General features: G+C 46.5%; 2 protein-coding genes across 5 annotated transcripts in view; both read left to right on the top strand.

Annotated features, from left to right (window-relative positions):
- The window catches only part of LOC139235632 (zinc finger protein 239-like), a 786713-nt gene that overhangs the window by 344241 nt on the left and 418329 nt on the right, over positions 1 to 24143 (top strand). The window lies entirely within an intron of this gene.
- Positions 1 to 24143, top strand: part of LOC139235305 (zinc finger protein 3-like) — a 69931-nt gene that overhangs the window by 34290 nt on the left and 11498 nt on the right. Inside the window, exon 1 of one of the 4 annotated variants that reach the window (XM_070866450.1) lies at positions 21753 to 21899. The exons of 2 other annotated variants lie outside the window; for them this stretch is intronic. The gene's annotated coding sequence lies outside the window, so the exon portion shown is untranslated. Of the gene's footprint in view, positions 1 to 21752; positions 21900 to 21988; positions 22073 to 24143 lie in introns of those variants that run through there. One more of the 4 variants, XM_070866451.1, reaches the window with a different exon arrangement.

Here is a 24143-nt window from a genome sequence, read left to right as displayed (position 1 = left end):
CTTTGAATTATTGGAACAAATTCTGAGGGACAGGATAAATCTTCATTCAGAAAGAGCCGGATTAATCAGGGACATTCAGTACGGATTTGTTAATGGAAGATCGTGTCTGACTAACCTGATTGCATTTTTTGAGGAGGTCACACGGAGGGTCGATGACGGTGTTGTGTATATGGATTTTAACAAGGCTTTTGATAAAATCCCACATGGCAGACTGGTCATGAAAGTTATATCCCATGGGATACAAGGCAAAGTGGCAACTTGGATCCAAAATTGGCTGAGGTAGGAAGCAAAGGTTAATGGTCAATGGGTGTTTTTGTGACTGGAAGGATGTTTCTGGTATAAATCAATGATTTAGATTTGAATGTAAAGGGTATGACTACGAAGTTTGCTGATGATACGAAAATTGTCCGTGTGGTTGATAATGAAGAAGAAAGCTGTAGAATGCAGGAAGGTATCAATGGACCTGTCAGGTGGGCAGAGCAGGGGCAAATGGAATTCAATCCGCAGGAGTGTGAGGTAATGCATTTGGTGAGGGCTAACAAGGAAAGGGAATACACAATAGATGGTAGGACACTGAGAAGTGTAGAGGAACAGGGTGACCTTGGCGTGCTTGACCACAGATCCCTGGAGGTAGCAGGACAGGTCGATAAAGTGGTTAAGAAGGCATACGGGATACTCGACTTTATTAGCCGAGGCATAGAATACAAGAGCTTGAACTGTATAAAACACTAGTTAGGCCACAGCTAGAATACTGCGTGCAATTCTGGTCATCACATTACAGAAAAGAGAGGGTAGAGAAGAGATTTACCAGGATGATGCCTGGACTGGAGAATTTTAGGTATGAAGAAAGATTGGATCGGCTGTGGTTGTTTTGTTTGGAACAGAGGAGGTTGAGGGGAGACCTGATTGAGGTTTATAAAATTATGAGGGGCCTAGATGGAATGGATAGGAGGGACCTATTCCCCTTAGCAGAGGGGTCAATGACTAGGGGCATAGATTTAAAGTAATTGGTAGAAACGTAGAAATTTACAGTGCAGGAGGCCATTTCGGCCCATCGTGTCCACGCCGACCGATAAAGAGTCGCACGGCCCTCGGTCAGCAGCCCTGAAGGTTACTAGAAACCTGTGAGCAATGAACAATGGCGGAAAGGTAAAAAGCACCCGAGCCAACCAGTCCGCCTCACACAACTGCGACACCCCTTACACTGAAACATTCTACACTCCACCCCAACCAGAGCCATGTGATCTCCTGGGACAGGCAAAAACCAGATAAAAACCCAGGCCAATTGGGGAAAAAAAATCTCGGAAAATTCCTCTCTGACCCATCCAGGTGATCGAAACGAGTCCAGGAGATCACCCTGGCCATGTTCGATTCGCTGCAGTACTTACCATCGTATCTTTGCCAGCCGACAGGAGGTTATCCAGTCTAATCCCAATTACCAGATCTAGGTCCGTTACCCTGCAGATTACGGCACTTCAAGTGCGCATCCAAGCACCTTTTAAATGTGGTAAACAGCTAGAGGTCATGGTCCATATCAGGACCAGCACCATAGGTAGAAAGAGGGATGAGGTTCTACAGGCAGAATTTAGGGAGCTAGGAAGAAAATTGAAGAGTAGGACCTCAAAGGTAGTAATCTCCGAATTACTACCAGTGCCACGTGCTAATGAGTACAAGAATAGAAGGACAGAGAGAATGAATGCGTGGCTGGAGAGTTGGTGTAGGAAGGAGGGCTTTAAATTCTTGAGGGATTGGGACGACTTGTGGGGGAGATGGGACCTGTACAAACCGGACGGGTTGCACCTCAACAGTGCCGGGACCAATATCCTAGCGGGGAGCTTTGCTAGTGCTGTTGGGGAGAGTTTAAACTAGCTTGGCAAGGGGATGGGAACCTGAGAACACATTCAATAGGGAAGGAAGTGAAGCAGAAATTGGATAGCATGAATTTAGAAAGCGAATCTGTAAAACAGAGGAAACAAGGGTTAGTAAGTAGTAATCAAGGAGGGCTTCCTGTGCGAAATGGCATATACTTTAATGCAAGGAGTATAGCGAGTAAGGCAGATGAGCTAAGAGCACAGATAGATACTTGGGAGGATTACATTATAGCCATTACAGAGACATGGCTGAAAGAGGGGCAGGTTTGCAGATCAATATTCCTGGTTCCAAGATTTTTAGACAAGACAGAGAGGGGGGTAAAAAGGGTGTCACGGAATTGATTAAAGAAACTATTACAGCGGAGAGGAGGGATATTTTAGAGAGATCATCAAATGAGGCCATATGGGTCGAATTTAAAAATAAAAAAGGGGCGATCACACTGCTGGCCGTGTATTATAGACCCCCAAACTGGGAGGGAGATGGAGCAACAAATATGTTGGCAAATTGCTGTGTTGTCCAAAAACCATAGGTCAGTAATAGTAGGGGATTTTAACTATCCTAATATTGATTGGGACAAATTTAGTGTGAAGGGTGTAGAGGGTGTGTAAATTTCTGGATTCTTTTACCTCAATCTGGTTCAGTAAAATTACTGAGTCGAATACCTCTTGTGCTTTGAACAAAGCAGTCTTTATTACCGGCCAGTAAGACCTATCAGACAGAAGATATGCTCTCTGGATAGAGCGTACACACTCCCTACGGATAGGTGAAGTTACATCGTAAAGCGTCAACAGTTATACAGTTTTGAAATCAGATAACAAAATACAAATGGATTGACAGTCTAACTCAGCCACTCATTAGTCAATTTATATGAGATGTTCTTCTTGAAAGCTCAAGCATTGCCTCTAAATGTTTCAATCTAATGATGTGACTATTAACTGAGACCTTGCAATTCTGCAGATTTATTTCATTGGCAGGATTAGTGACTTGAAACCTTGAGACAGACTGTTAGCTATGCTGATGTTGCACTATTTGCAATCTGACATTCTCCCAGCTATTCTTCCATGGCTTATACATTTTCATATATCCCGTTTACTTTACTGTCCTTAATTCCATATATTCCGTTCAGATATCCACAGGTGTGGAATTCTTAAACTGCATTCAAGAGAACTTTTTTAGTCAGTATGTAACAAGCCTAACACGAGAGGGGGCGGTTTTGGATTTCGTTTTGGGGGATGAAGCTGGGCAGGTTGAAGGGGTATTAGTGGGAGAGCACTTGGGTGCCAGTGACCATAATTCAGTCCGATTCAAGTTAGTTATGGATAAGGACAAGGATAGGCCTCGAATAAAAGTTTCAAACTGGGGAAAAGCTAACTTTGCTAAGTTGAGGAGTGATTTGGCCACAGTGGACTGGAAACTGCTACTTGTAGGTAAATCAGTGTTGGAACAGTGGGAGACATTCAAGGAGGAGGTCTGGGAGGCTCAGGCCAAACATGTGACTTTAAAGAAAAAGGATGGAATAACAATTCTAGAACCCGCTGGATGTCTAAGGACTTACAGGGTAGGATAAAGAAAAAATGGGAAGCTTATGTCATACACCAACGGCGAAATACTGTAGAATCTTTGGAGGAATATAGAAAGATAAGAGGTAAAATTAAAAAGGATATTAGGAATGTTAACAGAGAGCATGAAAAATACTTGATTAGTAAAATTAAGGAAAGCCCAAAGAAGTTCTATAAATGTATTAAGAGTAAGAGGAAACTAAAGAAAGGGTAGGGCCTATTAGAGACCATGGGCCCAAGTTTCCACATGATTTGCGCCTGATTTTTTTAGGAGCAACTGGTGGAGAACGGACTATCTTGGAAATCGCAATTCTCCACATTTTTTTTTCTGCAGTTCTAGTCAATTAGAACAGTTTCACTTTGGAACAGAATTTTTTCTTCAAAAGGGGGCGTGTCCGGCCACTGCCGCCTGATTTCAAAGTTTCCACAGTGAAAACGTACTCCAAACGAAGTTAGAATGGAGCAAGTGAAGATTTTTGTTGAACTGAAAAAACCTTGTCTACACATTAAAAAATCAGGCACAGGTTACAAATTAGGCGTCCAGAACGAGGTGGGGGAGAGAGAGGGGGAAGGGAAGTCATTAAATTCTATAATAAATCCTTATTTATACTTATACAAATAAATCCAACCTGAATAAAAATTTATAAGCAAAGAAAAGATTAAATAAGCCATCTTCCTACCTGTGTGAAAGTGCTTCACCCAGGGAGAATGCTGCAAGAAGCCTCACAAGTTGAGGTAGCCATTCGTTCCCGCGGGGAGAAGGAGGAAGCCGTTCGTTTCGTTCCCGCGGGGGGTGGGAGGGGGGGAAGGCAGCAGCCATTCGTTCCCGTTGGGGGGGGGGGGGGGGGAGGAGGAAGCCGTTCGTTCCCGCGAGGCGGGGGGGAGGAGGGAAACGGCTGCCTCAACTTCCTGAGGCTTCCTGCAGCCTTCTCACTGCTGCAAGAAGCCTCAGTGCTGATGTGCTGATGGCAATGTGCTTTTATTAAAAAAATTTCAAAAATTAAACAGCTACAAAGAACTACAAAAATGGCCGAGTGCCAATGTTTCCTTCACACTGCGCGTGCGCGAACGCTCCAAACATGCGCACGCAACGTTGCCGGCAGGAAAAAACTAATTTAAATGGTACCCGCCCCCTCCCACTTACAAAATCGGCGCGAGTGTAGGCTCCGCCCCCCTGGGCGCCACGCCAAACAGACATGGAGCTGCAGGGCGCTCCAGAATCGCACGTTTTCTTTCCGGCGCGAAAAACGGGCGCCCAGCTCGGAGGGGCACCCGTTTTTTATCGTGTGGAAACTTGGGCCCCATGAGGGTAATCTTTGTGTGGAGGCAGAAGATGTTGTTATGATTCTTAATGAATATTTTGCGTCTGTTTTCACAAAGGAAAGGGGCAATGCAGATACTGTTATCAAGGAGGAGTGTGAAATTCTGGATGAAATAAACAGTGAGAGAGGAGTATTAAGGTGTTTAGCAGCTTTGGAAGTAGATAAGTCCCCAGGCCCAGATGAAATGCATCCCAGGCGAAGTAAAAGAGGAAATAGCAGATCCCTTGACCATCATTTTCCAGTCCTATTTGGATTTGGGCATGGTGCCAGAGGACTGCTAATGTGGTACCCTCGTTTAAGGAGGGAGAAAGGGATAGGCCGAGTAATTACAGGCCTGTCAGCCTAACCTCAGTGGTGGGAAATTATTGGAAAAAATCCTGTGAGAGAGGATAAATCTACATTTGGAAAGGCAAGGACTAATTAGGGACAGTCAGCACAGATTTGTTAAGGGAAGATTGTGTTTGACTATCCTGATTACCTCCTCAAAAAATTCAACCAAGAGGGTCAATGAGGGTAGTGCACACAATGTAGTGTATATGGCCTTTAGCAAAGCTTTTGATAAGGTCCCACGTGGTAGACCGGTCACGAAGGTTAAAGCCCATGGGATCCAGAGCAAAGTGGCAAGTTGGATCCAAAATTGTCTTTGAGGTAGGAAGCAAAAGGTAAGGATTGATGGATGTTTTTGTGACTGGAAGGATGTTTCCTGTGGGGTTCTGCAGGGCTCAGTCATGGATCCCTTGCTTTTTGTGGTATATATCAATGATCTAGATTTGAATCGAGGGAGTAAGATTAAGACATTTGCAGATGACACTAAAATTGGCTGTGTGGTTGATAATGAAGAGGAAAGTCATGGACTGCAGGAGGATATCAGTCTACTGCTCAGGTGGGCAGAGCAGTGGCAAATGGAATTTAATTCGGAGAAGTGTGAGGTATTGCACTTTGGGAGGGCTAATAAGGAAAGGGTATACACATTAATATTTGAAGATCAATCCCTCAAAACTGTCACCAAGCTCATGGTCTACAGAGCCAGAGTAATACCCGCCCTCCTGTATGGCTCAGAGACATGGACCATGTACAGTAGACACCTCAAGTCGCTGGAGAAATACCACCAGCGATGCCTCTGCAAGATCCTGCAAGTCCCCTGGGTGGACAAACACACAAACATTAGCGTCCTCGTCCAGGCCAACATCCCCAACATTGAAGCACTGACCACACTTGATCAGCTCCGCTGGGCAGGCCACATAGTTCGCATACCAGACACGAGACTCCCAAAGCAAGCGCTCCACTCGGAACCCGTCCACAGCAAACGAGCCAAAGGCAGGCAGAGGAAACGTTACAAGGACACCCTCAAAGCCTCCCTGATAAAGTGCGACATGCCCACTGACACCTGGGAGTCCTTGGCCATAGACCGCCCTCAGTGGAGGAAGTGCATTTGGGAGGGGCCTGAGCTCCTCGAGTATCGTCGCCGATGCATGCAGAAATCAAGCGCAGGCAGCGGAAGGAGCGTGTGGCAAACCAGGCTCCCTGCCCACCTTTTCCCTCAACGACTATCTGTCCCACCTGTGACAGAAACTGTGGGTCTTGTATTGGACTGTACAGCCACCTAAGAACTCATGCTAAGAGTGGAAGCAAGTCTTCCTCGATCCCGAGGGACTGCCTATGATGATGATGATGATACACATTAAGCGGTAGATGATCAAAGGGACCTTGGAGTGCTTGTCCACAGATCCCTGAAAGTAGCAGGCCGGGTGGATAAGGTGGTTAAGAAGGCATACAGAATGCTTGCCTTTATTGGCCGAAGCAAAGAATACAAGAGCACGGAGGTTATGCTTCAATTGTATAATACTCTGGTTCGGCCACAGCTGGAGTTCTGGTTGCTATATTATAGGAAGGATGTGATTGCGCGAGAGAGGGTGCAGAGGAGATTTACTAGGATGCTGCCTGGAATGCAGCATCTGAGCTGTGAGAACAGATTGGATAGGCTGGGTTTGCTCTCATTGGAACAGTGGAGGCTGAGAGGAAACCTCATTGAGGTGACAACATTTTGAGAGGTCTGGATATAGTAGATAGCAAGGGTCTATTTCCCTTGGTGGAGGGGTCAATTACGAGGCATAGTTTTAAGGTGGTTGATGGAAGGCTCAGAGGGGATTTGAGGGGAGGCTTCTTCACGCAGAGGGTCGTGGGGGTCTGGAACTCACTGCCTGGAAGGATGGTGGATGCAGAAATGCTCAGCACATTCCCTCCCCCAGAATTCCCTGCGTCTGCTCTGTCACATCCCTGACCCTGGCACCACACCATTCTGGAGTCACGTCTGCGGCCGCAGAAACGCCTTTCTGCTCCCCTAATTATAGAATCCCCAATCACTACAGCTCTTTTATTCTTCGTCCTTCTCCCCTGTGCAGCTGAGCCACCCGTGGTGCCTTGGAATTGGCTCTGGCTTCACTCCCCAGAGGCACCATCGCCCTCACCGATGCTCAGAAGTGAATATCGGTTTGAAAGTGAGATGGACTCGCGTGGGGACTCCTGCACTATCTGCCTGGCGTTCTTACTCTGTCTGGTGGTCACCCACTTCCCCTCTGCCTGCACCTCCTGAAAGGTACAATCCACGGAGCTCTCAGCCTCGCGGATGCACCGTAGTGATTCCAGCCGCCGCTCAAGCTCCGAAACGTGGAGCTCGAGTAGTTGAAGCTGGAGACTCCTCCTGCACAGTCACTGACACCAATCCCCTCCTGTCTGTTATAAACCCACCCCACAGTCACTGACACCAATCTCCTCCTGTCTGATATAAACCCACCCCACAGTCACTGACATCAATCTCCTCCTGTCTGATATAAACCCAAGCCACAGCCACTGACACCAATCCCCTCCTGTTTGATATAAACCCACCCTACAGGCACTGACACCAAGCCCCTCCTACAAAAGAACATAACATAAGAATTACGAACAGGAGTAGGCCATTGAGCCCCTCGAGCCTGCTCCGCCATTCAACAAGATCATGGCTGATTTGGCCGTGGACTCAGCTCCACTTACCCGCCCGCTCCCCATGACCCTTAATTCCCTTATTGGTGAAAAATCTATCTGTGATTTGAATACATTCAATGAGCTAGCCTCAACTGCTTCCTTGGGCAGAGAATTCCACAGATTCACAATCCTCAGAGAAGAAATTCCTTCTCAACTCGGTTTTAAATTGGCTCCCATGTATTTTGAGGCTGTGCCCCCTAGTTCTAGTCTCCCCGACCAGTGGAAACAACCTGTCTGCTTCTATCTTGTCTATCCCTTTCATTATTTTAAATGTTTCTGTAAGATCACCCCTCATCCTTCTGAACTCCAACGAGTAAAGACCCAGTCTACTCAATCTATCATCATAAGGTCACCCCCTCATCTCCGGAATCAGCCTAGTGAATCGTCTCTGTACCCCCTCCAAAGCTAGTATAGCCTTCCTTAAGTAAAGTGACCAACACTGCACGCAGTACTCCAGGTGCGGCCTCACCAATACCCTGCACAGTTGCAGCAGGACCTCCCTGCTTTTGTACTCCATCCCTCTCGCAATGAAGGCCAACATTCCATTCGCCTTCCTGATTACCTGCTGCACCTGCAAACTAACTTTTTGGGATTCGGACCCCCAGGTCCCTCTGCACCGCAGCATGTTGTCATTTCTCCCCATTCAAATAATATTCCCTTTTACTGTTTTTTTTCCCAAGGTGGATGACCTCACATTTTCCGACATTGTATTCCATCTGCCAAACCTTTGCCCATTCGCGTAACCTATCTAAATCTCTTTGCAGCCTCTCTGTGTCCTCGACACAACCCGCTTTCCCACTAATCTTTGTGTCATCTGCAAATTTTGTTACACTACACTCTGTTCCCTCTTCCAGGTCATCTATGTATATTGTAAACAGTTGTGGTCCCAGCACCGATCCCTGTGGCACACCACTAACCACCGATTTCCAACCCAAAAAGGACCCATTTATCCTGACTCTCTGCTTTCTGTTAGCCAGCCAATTCTTGATCCATGCTAATACATTTCCTCTGACTCCGCGTACCTTTATCTTCTGCAGTAACCTTTTGTGTGGCACCTTATCGAATGCCTTTTGGAAATCTAAATACACCACATCCATCGGTACACCTCTATCCACCATGCTCGTTATCTCCTCAAAGAATTCCAGTAAATTAGTTAAACATGATTTCCCTTTCATGAATCCATGTTGCATCTGCTCGATTGCACTATTCCTATCTAGATGTCCCACTATTTCTTCCTTAATGATAGCTTCAAGCATTTTCCCCACTACAGATGTTAAACTAACCGGCCTATAGTTACCTGCCTTTGATCTGCCCCCTTTTTTAAACAGAGGTGTTACATTAGCTGCTTTCCAAGCCGCTGGTAGCTCCCCAGAGTCCAGAGAATTTTGGTAGATTATAATGAATGCATCTGCTATCACTTCCGCCATCTCTTTTAATACCCTGGGATGTATTTCATCAGGACCAGGGGACTTGTCGACCTTGAGTCCCATTAGCCTGTCCAGCACGACCCCACTAGTGATAGTGATTATCTCAAGGTCCTCCCTTCCCACATTCCCGTGACCAGCAATTTTTGGCATGGTTTTTGTGTCTTCCACTGTGAAGACTGAAACAAAATAATTGTTTAAAGTCTCAGCCATTTCCACATTTCCCATTATTAAATCCCCTTCTCATCTTCTAAGGAACCAACATTTACTTTAGTCACTCTTTTCCATTTTATATATCGGTAAAAGCTTTTACTATCTGTTTTTATGTTTTGCGCAAGTTTACTTTCGTAATCTATCTTTCCTTTCTTTATTGCTTTCTTAGTCATTCTTTGCTGTCGTTTAAAATTTTCCCAATCTTCTAGTTTCCCACTAACCTTGGCCACCTTATACGCATTGGTTTTTAATTTGATACTCTCCTTTATTTCCTTGGTTATCCATGGCTGGTTATCCCTTCTCTTACCGCCCTTCTTTTTCACTGGAATATATTTTTGTTGAGCACTATGAAATAGCTCTTTAAAAGTCCTCCACTGTTCCTCAATTGTGCCATCGTTTAGTCTGTGTTCCCAGTCTACTTTAGCCAACTCTGCCCTCATCCCACTGTAGTCCCCTTTGTTTTAGCATAGTACACTCGTTTGAGACACTACTTCCTCACCCTCAATCTGCATTACAAATTCAACCATACTGTGATCACTCATTCCGAGAGGATCTTTTACTTGGAGATCATTTATTATTCCTGTCTCATTACATGGGACCAGATCTAAGATAGCTTTCTCCCTTGTCGGTTCTGTAACATACTGTTCTAAGAAACAATCCCGTATGCATTCTATGAATTCCTCCTCCAGGCTACCCCGTGCGATTTGATTTGACCAATCGATATGTAGGTTAAAATCCCCCATGATTACTGCCGTTCCTTTTTCACATGCCCCCATTATTCCCTTGATTATTGTCCGCCCCACCGTGAAGTTATTATTTGGGGGCCTATAAACTACGCCCACCAGTGACTTTTTCCCCTTACTATCTCTAATCTTCACCCACAATGATTCAATATTTTGTTCATTAGAGCCAATATCGTGTCTCACAACTGCCCTGATATCATCCTTTATTAACAGAGCTACCCCACCTCCTTTCCCTTCTTGTCCAGCTTTCCGAATTGTCAGATACCCCTGTATGTTTAATTCCCAGTCTTGGCCACCCTGCAACCACGTTTCTGTAATGGCCACCAAATCATACCCATTTGTAATGATTTGTGCCGTCAACTCATTTACTTTATTTCGAATGCTGCGTGCGTTTAGGTAGAGTGTTTTAATACTAGTTTTTAAACCATGATTTTTAGTTTTGACCACTCCTGCAGCCCCTTGATATTCATACATATTGTCCCTTCCTATCACCTTATGGTTTACACTTACCCCAGTGCTACTCTGCTCTGTTGCCTCTCGCCTTTTGCATTCTTTCTTGGGGTCCTGTTCATCTGAGCTCTCACCCACTCTAACTAGCTCAGAGCCCTCTCCTGGGTTCCGAATACTCCTCGCATTGAGGCACCGAGTTTTCAGGCTTGCCTTTTTATTACACTTTGACCCTTTAGAATTTTGCAGTACAGTGGCTCTTTTTGGTTTTTGCCTTGGGTTTCTCTGCCCTCCACTTTTACTCATCTCCTTTCTGTCTTTTGCTTCTATCTCCATTTTGTTTCCCTCTGTCTCCCTACATTGGTTCCCATCCCCCTGCCATATTCGTTTAACTCCTCCCCAACAGCACTAGCAAACATATTAGCATGGATAGAGGATTGGCTAACTAACATAAAACAGAGAGTCAAGATAAATGGGTCATTTTTAGGTTTCCAAACTGTAACTAGTGGGGTGACACAGGGATCAGTGCTGGAGCCTCAACTATTTACAATTTATATTAATGACTTGGATGAAGGGGCCGAGAGTAACGCAGCCAAATTTGCTGCTGATACAAAGATAGGTGGGAAAGCAAGTTGTGAGGAGGACGCAACAAATCTACAAAGGGATATAGACAGGCTCAGTGAGTGGGGAAAATCTGGCAGATGGACTATAATGTGGTAAATATCAGGTTATCCCCTTTGGTAGGAAAAATAAAAACGTGAATTATTATTTAAATGGGGTTGATTACAAAATGCTGTAGTACAGAGGGATCTGGGGGTTCTTGTACAAGAAACTCAATAGGTTAGCATGCAGGTACAGCAAATAATCAGGAAGGCAAATGGAATGCTGGCCTTTATTGCAAGGGGGATGGAGTATAAAAGTAGGCAAGTCCTGCTACAACTGTACAGGACATTGGTAAGACCACAGCTGGAGTACTGTGCACAGTTTTGGTCTGGACTTGTCTCCATTCCCGTGCCGAGGGGATTGTTACACCAGACGGGAGGGGCAACATTTGGGGACACTGATTCCCCACCAATTCCCATTCTCCTCCTTTCTGGTGGATAATGGAGGGGCCACTGTGTGTAATGAGCAAGTTAGTAAGCATTGTCAGCAAGCTCTTGTTGGAGATTATATTCAGTGGAAAGTTTGATAGTATTGTAGATGTTGTACCAAAGATCAATGTAGGATTCAAGTAAAAATGCATAATTTTATTGCAAACTAAATTTCTGTTGAGAGTCGCTGAATTAAGGGGAAAGATAACACACAGCGTTTCTTAAATGGACACTGCAGCCTCGAGAACACAATCAGCAATATATCCAGAGTATTAAAGTCCAGCCCAGTTATAGGGTTATTATCAGCAGAAACAAACCCCAACTGTCAGAATGAACATGGTTCAGTCGGGATGTGATTAACAGCAGATTCCAACCCCTGCAGTCACTTGTGAACTCGCTGATGTGTCAGCAGGTTGGATGACCCAGTGAATCCCTTCCCACACATGGGGCAGGTGAACGGCCTCTCCCCAGTGTGAACTCGCTGGTGTTTCAGCAGGTGGGATGACCCAGTGAATCCCTTCACACACATGGGGCAGGTGAACGGCCTCTCCCCAGTGTGAATGCGTCGATGAATTTCCAGCACAGACGGCGATCTAAATACCTTCCCATAGTCCCCACAGTTTCTCCATGGTGCGGGTATCCTTGTGACTCTGGATGGTTGGACGATCAGTTGAAGCCTCGCCCACACTCACAACACGTTTACAGTTTCTCCCCGCTGTGAATGGTGCAATGTTTCTTCAGGCTGTGTGACTGGTTAAAGCTTTTTCCACAGGCAGTGCACTGGATCATTCACTCGGGTGTGTGTGTCTCGGTGCTTTTCCAGTCACACTGATGTTTGAAATCTTTTCCCACAGGCAGGACAGACAAACATTTCTCCTTCCACTTTCAAAGGCCGATGATATTCGGGTCCTGATGAATCGATTGACTCCGTCAGATCTTGACATGATGTTTGGTTTGTGTTTCCTGTCTGAAAATCTCCCCTTCTAATACGCTGTAAAAAGAGATAACAAAACTCATCACTGTCAGTACAAGACAGAAATTCAGGATAGACACATCTAGTTTCCATGGAACATTCTTTCCTCTCTTGTTCTTCCAAAGCTGTAAATCCATGTCCCACACATTGTCCCTCCTGCTGTGCTGAAATCTAAATCAACACACATTTCTAAACTGTTTCTCCTCCACTCCCAGTTTTCAACACCAATTCTGGTTGGGTTCAGTTCGACACTCACTGGTTCTCCTCCCCTTAAGGTACTGACTCTGGCTGGGTTCAGTTTACACTCACTGGTTCCCTTCCCCTGAAGGTACTGACTCTGGCTGGGTTCAGTTCTACACTCACTAGTTCCCCTCCCCTAAAGGTACTGACTCTGGTTGGGTTCAGTTCCACACTCACTGGTTCCCCTCCCTCTCCTCCCCTGAAGGTTTTTTTTTTCTGTTAAGTTAGTATTCAGTCTTTAAATAAAGGTTAGTTAAATCAGCAGATTGCTGAGTAGTTGCTGGGTGTATTTCTCTAAGGTTTCGAGTTTAGTTCTACTTGATAGTTGTGAGTGTAACTCGAGGGATGAAAGGACAGCTCAGTCCCGTGGATTACACATCCTGCGGCATGTGGGAAATCCTGGAAGCTTCGCACAGCCGGGACGACCACATGTGCAGGAGGTGTCTCCAGCTGCACCAACTCAAGCTCCGTGTTTTGGATCTTGAGCGGCGTCTGGAGTCACTGCGGTGCATCCATGACACTGAGCGCTACGGGGATATCACGTTTCTAGAGATGGTCACCCCGCAACTGACGAATGTGCAGGCAGATAGGTATTGGGTGACCCCTGGACAGAAGAGGAGGACCAGGCAGGGTCCCCTGAGTCCATCTCGCTCTCCAACTGCTTCTCTGTTCTTAGTACTGGTGAGGGCGATGGTGTCTCTGGGAAGTGAACCAGAGCCAAATCAACAGCACCACGGGTGTCTCAGCTGCACGGGGGGTACGGGGGGAGGAAGAAGAATGGAAGAGCTATAGTGGTAGGGGATTTAATCGTCAGGGGAGCAGACAGGTGTTTCTGCAGCCGCAGACGTGACTCCAGGATGGTATGTTGCCTCCCTGGTGCCAGAGTCCAGGATGTCACTGAGCGGCTGCAGGGCATTCTGGGGGAAGAGGGTGAACAGCCGGAGGGCATGGTCCATATCGGGACCAATGACACGGGTAGAAAGAGGGGTGGGGTCCTGCAGGCAGAGTTTAGGGAGTTAGGAGAGAGATTAAAAAGCAGGACCTCAAAGCTAGTAATCTCCGGATGACTCCCGATGCCACGAGCTGGTGAGTACAGAAATAGGAGGATAGAACAGATGAATACGTGGCTGGAGAGATGGTGCAGGAGGGAGGGCTTTAGTTTCCGGAGGCATTGGGACCGCTTCTGGGGAGGTGGGACCGGTACAAGCCGGACGGGTTGCACCTCAACAGAGCCGAGACCAATATCCTCGCGGGGGCAAGGGGTTGCTAGTGCTGTTGGGGAGGGTTTAAACTAGCTTGGCAGGGGGATGGGAACCTGAAAATAGATTCAGTAGGGAGGGGAGTAAAGCTGGAATTAGAAAGCAAAATTAAAGAAAGTGAGTTTGAAGGAGAGAGGAAACAAGCAGGAAAAAAGGGTAAAAAAACAAACTTAAAGCCACTTTGTCTAAATGCACGTATCATTTTTCACAAAATAGATGAGTTGACGGCACAAATAGATACAAATGGGTATGATCTGATAGGCATTACAGAGACGTGGTTGCAAGGTGACCAGGTCTGGGAATTAAATATTCAGGGGTATTTGACAATCCAGAAGGACAGACAGACAGAAAGGAAAAGGAGGTGGGGTAGCTCTATTGAAAAAGGATGGAATCACTGCAATCAGAAGAAACAATATTGGCTCAAATGATCAGGATGTTGAACCAGTTTGGGTGGAGATAAGGAATAATAAAGGGAAAAAGTCACTGGTGGACATAGTCTACAGGCCACCTAACAGTAGCAACTGTGTTGGTCGGAGCATAAACCAGGAAATAGTGGGGGCTTGTAAAAAGGGAACAGCAATAATCATGGGTGATTTTAACCTCCATATTGATTGGACATATCAAATTGGTCAGGGTAGCCTTGAGGGGGAGTTCATAGAGTGCATAAGGGATGGGTTCCTTCAGCAGTATGTAACGGAACCAACCAGGGGGCAGGCTATCTTAGATCTGGTCCTGTGTAATGAGACAGGATTAATAAACAATCTCCTCGTAAAGGATCTCCTTGGAATGAGTGATCATAGCATGGTTGAATTTCAAATTTAGATGGAGGGTGAGAAAGTTAGCTCTCTAACCAGCGTACTAAGCTTAAATGAAGGAGACTATGTAGGTATGAGGGCAGAGTTGGCTCAGGTGGACTGGGAAAATAGATTAAAGTGTAGGACGGTTGTTGAACAGTGGTGTACATTTAAGGAGATATTGCACAACTCTCAAGAGTTCCAGTGAGGAGAAAAGGGTGTAAAAGAAAAGATAGCCATCCGTGGCTAACTAAAGAAATAAAGGACGGTGTCCAATTAAAAACAAGGGCATACAAAGTGGCCAAAACTAGTGGGAGGACAGAAGATTGGGAATCTTTTAAAAGCCAGCAAAGAAAGACTAAAAAAATGAAGAAAGGGAAGTTAGACTATGAAAGTAAACTAGCACGAAATATAAAAACAGATAGCAAGAGTTTCTATAGGTATATAAAAAGGAAAAGATTAACTAAAGTAAATGTTGGTCCCTTAGAGGACGAGACCGGGAATTAGTAATGGGGAACATGGAGATGGCAGAAACTCTCTACAAATATTTTGTATCTGTCTTTACGGTAGAGGACACAAACAATATCCCAACAGTGGACAGTCAAGGGGCGATACGGGGGGGAGGAACCTAACACAATCACTAAGAAGGTGGTACTCAGTAAGGTAATGGGACTAAAGGCGGATAAATCCCCTGGACCTGATGGCTTGCATCCTAGAGTCTTCAGAGAAGTAACGGCAGGGATAGTGAATGCATTGATTGTAAATTTAACATAATTCCCTGGATTCAGATTGGAAAACTGCAAATGTAACACCTCTATTTAAAAAAGGAGGCAGACAAAAAACAGGAAACTATAGACCAATTAGCCTAACATCTGTGGTTGGGAAAATGTTGGAGTCCATTATTAAAGAAGCAGTAGCAGGACATTTGGAAAAGCACAATTCAGTCAGGCAGAGTCACCACGGATTTATGAAGGGGAAGTCATGTTTGACAAATTTGTTGGAATTCTTTGAGGATGTAACAAACAGGGTGGATAAAGGGGAACCATTGGATGTGGTATATTTGGACTTCCAGAAGGCATTTGACAAGGTGCCACATAAAAGGTTACGCACATGATAAAATATCATGGGGTTGGAGGTAATATATTAGCATGGATAAAGGATTGGCTAACTAACAGAAAACAGAGTCAGGATAAATGGTTTATTCTCGGGTTGGTAATCAGTAACTAGTGGGGTGTCGCAGGGATCAGTGCTGGGACCCCGACTATTTACAATCTACATTAACGATGTGGAAGAAAGGACCGAGTGTAACATGGCCACATTTGCTGACGATGCAAAGATGGGAGGAAAAGCAATATGTGAGGAGGACACAAAAAATCTGCAAATATAGACAGGCTAAATGAGTGTGCAAAAATTTGGTAGATGGAGTATAATGTTGGAAAGTGTGAGCTCATGTGCTTTGGCAGAAAAATTCAAAGAGCAAGTTATTAATTAAATGGAGAAAAATTGCAAAGGTTAGTATGCAGGTTCTGCAAGTGATCAGGAAGGCCAATGAAATCTTGGCCTTTATTGCAAAGGGGATGGAGTATAAAAGCAGGGAAGTCTTGCTGCAGTTATACATGATATTGGTGAGGGCACACCTGGAATACTGCGTACAGTTTTGGTTTCCATATTTACGAAAGGATATACTTGCTTTGGTGGCAGTTTCTTGTCTTGGAGGGTTGTAAATCTGTGGAATTCGCTGCCTCAGAGAGCTGTGGAAGCTGGGTCATTGAATAAATTTAAGACAGAGATAGACAGTTTTTGAACCAATAAGGGGTTATGGGGCGAAGACAGGGAAGTGGTCCAGAGTTCATGATCGGACCAGCCATGATCGTGTTGGGTTGTGAAGCAGGCTCGAGTATGGCCTGCTCCCGCTCCTATTCCTTATGTTCATTTGTTCTTATGTTGAACACTCTCTCATCAGACACTTCCAGGGCAAGTACAGCAAGGGTTAGATACAGAGTAAAGCTCCCTCGACACTGTCCCATCAAATGCTAAACCTTGCCCATAATGAGCAGGGCTCAGGGAGGTTGGTTGCTAGGCACTTCAGTGATGTCATTAAGCTAGTTTGAATAGCTAATAGTTACTCCAAACTAACTTAGGCCAGCATATCTGGCCACACAGAAAAATCTTGTGGAGAGACAAGAAAGCACCAAGCACTAAACAAAGCACAAAAATAAACATTCAATAACAAATAAAAAATACAAGGAAGCTGAGAGAACCTGCATCTAGCACCAAGATTTACAAAGCACGAAACAAAGCACAAAAAGTAATAAACAATTAATTAACAAATAAAAAATAAAAGGAACCCTGCATCTAAAGCACCAAGACCAAAGTAATTGATGGGATTGAAGGCCAATAAACCCCCGGGGCCTGATAGTCTGCATCCCAGAGTACTTAAGGAAGTGGCCCTAGAAAGAGTGGATGCATTGGTGATCATTTTCCAACAGTCTATCGACTCTGGATCAGTTCCTATGGCCTGGAGGGTAGCTAATGTAGCACCACTTTTTAAAAAAGGAGAGAGAAAACGGGTAATTATAGACCAGTTAGCCTGACATCAGTAGTGGGGAAAATGTTGGAATCAATCATTAAGGATGAGAGAGCAATGGCAGGATCGGACCAAGTCAGCATGGATTTATGAAAGGGAAATCATGCTTGACAAATCTTCTAGAATTTTTTGAGGATGTAATGAGTAGAGTGGACAAGGGAGAACCAGTGGATGTGGTGTATTTGGACTTTCAAAAGGCTTTTGACAAGGTCCTACACAAGAGATTCGTGTGCAAAATTAAAGCACATGGTACTGGGGGTAATGTACTGACGTGGATAGAGAACTGGTTGGCAGACAGGAAGCAGAGAGTCGGGATAAACTCGTCCTTTTCAGAATGGCAAGCAGTGACTAGTGGGGTGCCGCAGGGCTCAGTGCTGGGACCCCAGCTATTTACATTATACATTAATGATTTAGATGGAGGAATTGAGTGTAATATCTCCAAGTCTGCAGATGAAACTAAACTGGGTGGCGGTGTGAACTGTGAGGAGGACGCTAAGAGGCTGAAGGGTGACTTGGACAGGTTAGGTGAGTGGGCAAACGCCTGGCAGATGCAGTATAATGTGGATAAATGTGAGGTTATCCACTTTAGTGGCAAAAACACAAAGGCAGAATATTATCTGAATGGCAGCAGATAAGGAAAAGAGGTGCAACGAGATCTGGGTGTCATGGTACATCAGTCATTGAAAGTTAGCATGCAGGTACAGCAGACGGTGAAGAAGGTAAATGGTATGTTGGCCTTCACAGCAAGGGGATTTGAGTACAGGAGCATGGAGGTCTTACTGAAGTTGTAGAGGCCTCACCTGGAATATTGTGTTCAGTTTTGATCTCCTAATCTGAGGAAGGACATTCTTGCTATTGAGGGAGTGCAGCGAAGGTTCACCAGACTGATTCCCAGGATGGCAGGACTGACATATGAGGAGAGACTGAATCGAATGGGCCTGTATTCACTGAAGTTTAGAAGGATGAGAGGGAATCTCATAGAAACATATCTAAAATTCTGACGGGTCTGGACAGGTTTGATATAGGAAGAATGTTCCCGATGTTGGGGAAGTCCAGAACCAGGGGACATTGTCTAAGGATAAGGGGTAAGCCAGTTAGGACTGAGATGAGGAGAAACTTCTTCACTCAAGAGAGTTGTTAAGCTGTGGAATTCCCTGCCTCAGAGAGTTGTTGATGCCAGTTCATTGGATATATTCAAGAGGGAGTTAGATATGGCCCTTACGGCTAAAGGGATCAAGGGGTATGGAGAGAAAGCAGGAAAGGGGTACTGAGGTGAATGATCAGCCATGATCTTATTGAATGGTGGTGCAGGCTCGAAGGACCGAATGGCCTACTCCTGCATCTATTTTCTATGTTTCTATGTAATAAGCAATCAATCAATAACAAATAAAAATGTCGGCGAATCAGTTCTTTCTCACTGTGCAGATCTGCTCCTGGTGATATATCCTCAACCTCCGACTGACTGCAACTCAACTTGCATGTATGTGCAGTCAAAACTTAGAGAAAGCTCAGAATCTCTTCACTCAACTTAAACTGGGGTCTCAAGAGATCTCTTGCAACCCAGAAAGCAAAATGAAAAATGGACCACAAGCAATCAATAAATAAATAAACACAAAAAATAGAAGTCCTACCTTCAGCGGGCCGCCGATGAGGGAGCCCATTCGACCAGGGATAGGGGCGGCACGCTTCGGGCCCCTCCCACACAGCCTGCAGAGCACACCAGAGATTCTAGGGGCGAGGAGCTACTGCACATGCGTGCACGTGCAGAGGTTCTGGCACTGTTTTCAGCACCGGGACCTGGCTACGCCTCCATCGAGGCGAGGCTGGGGAGCGGCCAAACTCGGCCTGAAGATTTATGGCGCCCTAATCGGTGTAGAAAAGCGGCGCACCTCTGGTGAGTTCGTCAGAAACCTCTACTGGTCAAATTTGGGCCCCAAGAGTGGGACTGTTTCAAATTTACCAATTTAGCACTTTGTTCTCACCAATGTGCGTGGTCCCTTTAAATCTGCTGCACGGTGTCTCTTCCAGCGGTGGAATGAACATGGTTCAGTTCTGGATATAACTAACAGCAGCAATAACAGCAGAATCCAAACCCTGCAGTCACTTGTGAACTCGCTGGTGTCTCAGCAGGCTGAATGATCGAGTGAATCCCTTCCCACACATGGAGCAAGTGAAAGGCCTCTCCCTGGTCTGATCTCGCTGGTGTCTCAGAAGGTGGTAATTGTTGTGCGTGTATACACCCTGTACACTCAATGTACAGTTACATAAGACCTATGAATGTATCTTTACACTGTATACAATATGCCTGTACCACCAGAGGGTGCAACAGGTGGAGACCTAGAGGTCACCTGCACACCGCAGGTATAAAAGGAAGCCCACCTCACTGTCACCTCATTCAGGAGCTGCAATAAAAGGACTAAGGTCACAACAGTGCAAGTGCAATACCTTGTCTCGTGGAGTCATTACTAGAGTGCTGGCAAACACGACAGTAATTACTGTTGAATGTGTTTCCACACACGGATCAGGTGAACGGCCACTCCCCAGTGTGAGTGCACTGGTGTGTCAGCAGTTCCTTTTTGCTTTTAAAGCTCTTCTCACAGGCAGAAGATTTAAAAGGTCTCACATTGGTATGAACAAGTTAGTGTCTCAGTCGGTGGATTGAAGAAATGAATCCTGACCCACACACGGAGCAGGTGAAGGTCTCTCCCCAGTGTGAACTCGCTGGTGTATTAGCAGCTCACATGACCGAGTGAATCTCTTCCCACACACGGAGCAGCTGAACAGCCTCCTCCCAGTGCGATTGTGTTGATGAGTTTCCAGCTCAGTTGGGTAATTGAATCCTTTCCCACAGTCCCGGCATTTTCACGGTTTCTCCCCAGTGTGACTGCGTTTGTGTTTGGCCAGGCCACAGGATTGGCTGAATCCTCGTCCACACACAACACGTGTTAGGTTTCTCCCCGCTGTCAACTCTGCTTTTTGCTTCCATGTTATGTTTGATGATATTCAGGTCCCGATGAATAGACTGGTCGATCTTGATGTGACGTTGGAGTTAAATTTCCCGTCTACAAGTCCTCCCCTTCTAATAACTTGTACAATGAATATAAAACAGATAAAAGGGAGTGAGAGAGAACCCAGAAAAACACAAAGGCTTGTTGTAAAATTGAGCTTAATAAACCGGGTAATTTGTGGGGCAGGCTCTAGAAAAACAGTCACTATGAAAGCTGCCGGATTGTCACTAAAATCCCAACTGGCGCACTAATGTCCTCCAGCGATATGGGGATCGGACGGGAGAGTCAAGTTGAGGTCGAAGATCAGCCATGGTCGTATTGACCGGTGGAGAAGGCTCGAAGGACCATATGGCTGACTCCTGCTCCTAATCCTTATGTTCTGATGGAAGGGAACCTGTCACCCAACCTGTCCCACGGCTTTTACCACCCAGAAGGAAAAGGGCAGCAGGTGAATGGGAACACCATCATCTGCAAGTTCCCCTCCAAGTCACACACCATCCGGACTTGGTCATATATCGCCGTTCCTTCATCGTCACTGGGTCAAAATCCTGGAACTGGCTCCCTAACAGCACTGTGGGAGTGCCTTCACCACACGGACTGCAGCGGTTCAAGTAGGTGACTCCCCACCACCTTCTCCAGTGTAATTAGGAATGGCCAATAAATGCCGGCCTTGGCAGCGACGGCCACAGCCCGGAACAAATTTAAAAATCTGTAAATGTTCAATGGATTAAAAGTCTCTCCAGAAATACTTGTTCCTGAAATACTTTTCCATTGTGTGGACAGGGTGTGTTTAACAATCTAATCTGCCCCAGAACCCACCTCCCCGGGGTCCACGCACGAGCCCAGAGCCCAGAGCCCAGGGCCCACCTCCCCGGGGGCCCCGCACGGGGAAAGGCCGGAGCCGCAGGTTGTTGTTCGGGGCCTGAGGCCCACAGCCCCCCGGGGTTTATTAACCCGCTCCCTCCCTCCGCCCATCTCTCAGCCGCTGCCTTTGACACAGCCGCCCCACTGCGCATGCTCGGCTCACACTGCCACGGTGATTGACGGCGGCTCCGGGCCAATAGGAGGAGTGGGGGCGTGACTGGAGGACCGAGCGGGCAGCTGGTCCTCCAACCAATCAGAGTGTGCGATGGGAGGGCCTTGCGGCCACCCAGGGGGTGGGGCGGAGCGGGACTGGAGGACCGAGCGGGCGGTGGGTCCTCCAACCAATCGGAGTGTGCGTATGGCGGGGCTGAGCCCGGATCTCCCGCACTGAGCATGTGCGGGCGGCGGCGGCGACAGTTGGTGGAGCCCGGATGATGTCCGTTGTCGGCGCGGGGCAGGAATTGGAGCCGCGCGTGGAGCTGGTGAGCGTCATAAACACCTGGTGTAGGGCCCAGGGCCAATCACAGCCCAGAGGCTGACCCTGGGCTTGACCCGCGGTGACAGGCCCGGGGTCAGCGGGGTCACCGGCCGCCAGCTGGGATTTGGGAAGGAGGAAAAATGGGACGCATTCTAAAGGAAATGGTGCAATTTACAGGTGAACACAAAGCTGTGAGGGGGCAGGGTCCGCTGATCAATCTGTTCCAGCATTAATAGCAGTATAGAGTACAACAAGCAAGTTCTGGTCAACCTTTATCACTCACTAGTTAGACTCAGATATTGAGGGTTGGCCTCAATTCTGGGACATCAATAATAACTTTCAAAACCAGGAATGGTCAAAGGGAACATTTTCTGGTGTTTTGGGGCAGGTGCAGGGAGTGGGACTTTCAATGAGTCGGACAGGCTCGATGGGCCGAATGGCCTCATTCTGTGCCGTATGATTCCCTGAAATGGTGAGAGTCAGGGAGTGAGTGGTCAGGGAGAGCCCATCACCAAAACAGGGAGATATTACAGATATATAGGGAGGGTCAGAGTGTATAAAGTGGCGATGAGAGCACAGACACCCAGAGTCAGTACCTTCAGGGGAGGGGAACCAGTGAGTGTAGAACTGAACCCAGCCAGAGTCAGTACCTTCAGGGGAGGGGAACCAGTGAGTGTAGAACTGAACCCAGCCAGAGTCAGTACCTTCAGGGGAGGGGAACCAGTGAGTATAGAAATGAACCCAGCCAGAGTCAGTACCTTCAGGGGAGGGGAACTAGTGAGTGTAGAACTCAACCCAGTCAGAGTCAGCACCTTCAGGGGAGGGGAACCAGTGAGTGTAGAACTGAACCCAGCCAGAGTCAGTACCTTCAGGGGACGGGAACCAGTGAGTGTAGAACTCAACCCAGCCAGAGTCGGTACCTTCAGGGGAGGGGAACCAGTGAGTGTAGAACTGAACCCAGCCAGAGTCAGTACCTTCAGGGGAGGGGAACCAGTGAGTGTGAAACTGAATAAAGCCAGAGTCAGTGCTTTCAGGGAGGAGGCACAGAGGTTTAGGGAGGGTGTTCCAGAGCTTGGGGCCTTGGCAACAGAAGACAAGGCCACCAATGGTGGAGCAATTATAATCAGGGATGCTCAGGAGGGCAGAATTAGAGGAGCGCAGACATCTCTGGGGGTTGTGGGGCTGGAGGAGATTACAGAGATAGGGAGGGGCGAGGCCATGGAGGGGTTTGTAAACAAGTATGAGAATTTTGAAATCGAAGCGTTGCTTAACCGGGAGCCAATATAGGTCAGTGAGCACAGGGGATGATGGGTGAACGAGACTTGGTGCGAGTTAGGACACGGGGAGCCGAGTTTTGTATGAGGTGAAGATTACATGGGGTAGAATGTGGGAAGCCAGCCAGGAGTGTGTTGGAAAAGTCAAGTCTAGAGTTAACCGCGGAATGGATGAGGGTTACAGCAGAAGGTGAGCTGAGGCAGTGGTGGAGACGGCCGATATTACACAGGTGGAAATAGGCGGTTTTGGTTTTCTGGGGATATGTGGTCGCAGCATTCTGGATAAGATCATCCGCTATTTTCATAGAATGAAAGCGCAGGAGGCCATTCGGCCCATCGTGCCTGTGCTGGCTCGATGGTCGAGCTATCCAGTTAGTTCCACTCCCCTGCTCTTGCCCCATAGCTCTGCAAATATAGTCCCTTTTAGTACTTATCCAATTCAATTATGAAAGCCACTATTGAATCTGCTTCCACCACCCGATCAGGCAGTGCATTCCAGATTGCAACAACTCGCTGTTTATACAATGATTCCTCATGTCGCCTCTGCTTCTTTTGCCAATCACCTGAACTGTGTGTCCTCTGGTTACCGACCCTTCTGCCACTGGAAAGTGTTTATTCTTATTTAGTCTATTAAAACCGTTTATGATTTTGAACACTCTATCAAATCTACTCTTCACCTTTTCTGCTCCAAGGAGAATTACTGCAGCTTCTCCAGTATCTCCACATAACTGAAGTCCCTCCTCCTTCGTACCATTCTAGTAAATCTCTTCTGGTCCCTCTCTAAGGTGGAGATACCCTTCTGAAAGTGTGGTGCCCAGAATTGAGCACAATGTGTCAGCTGAGGCCTAACCAGTGTTTATAAAGATTGAGCAGAACTGAACATCAAATGCTGCTATTTGTGTGATTGGGGTTTAGATGGGCGAGGTTTATCCTGTCAGTTGGATGTGAGCTGAAGTATGTGCACTTGGAGCGGG

This window comes from Pristiophorus japonicus, chromosome 23, assembly GCF_044704955.1.
Source record: "Pristiophorus japonicus isolate sPriJap1 chromosome 23, sPriJap1.hap1, whole genome shotgun sequence".
NCBI classification, from domain to species: domain Eukaryota; kingdom Metazoa; phylum Chordata; class Chondrichthyes; family Pristiophoridae; genus Pristiophorus; species Pristiophorus japonicus.
Note: the sequence above shows the minus strand (reverse complement) of the source record. Positions and strands in the feature narration are given on the sequence as shown.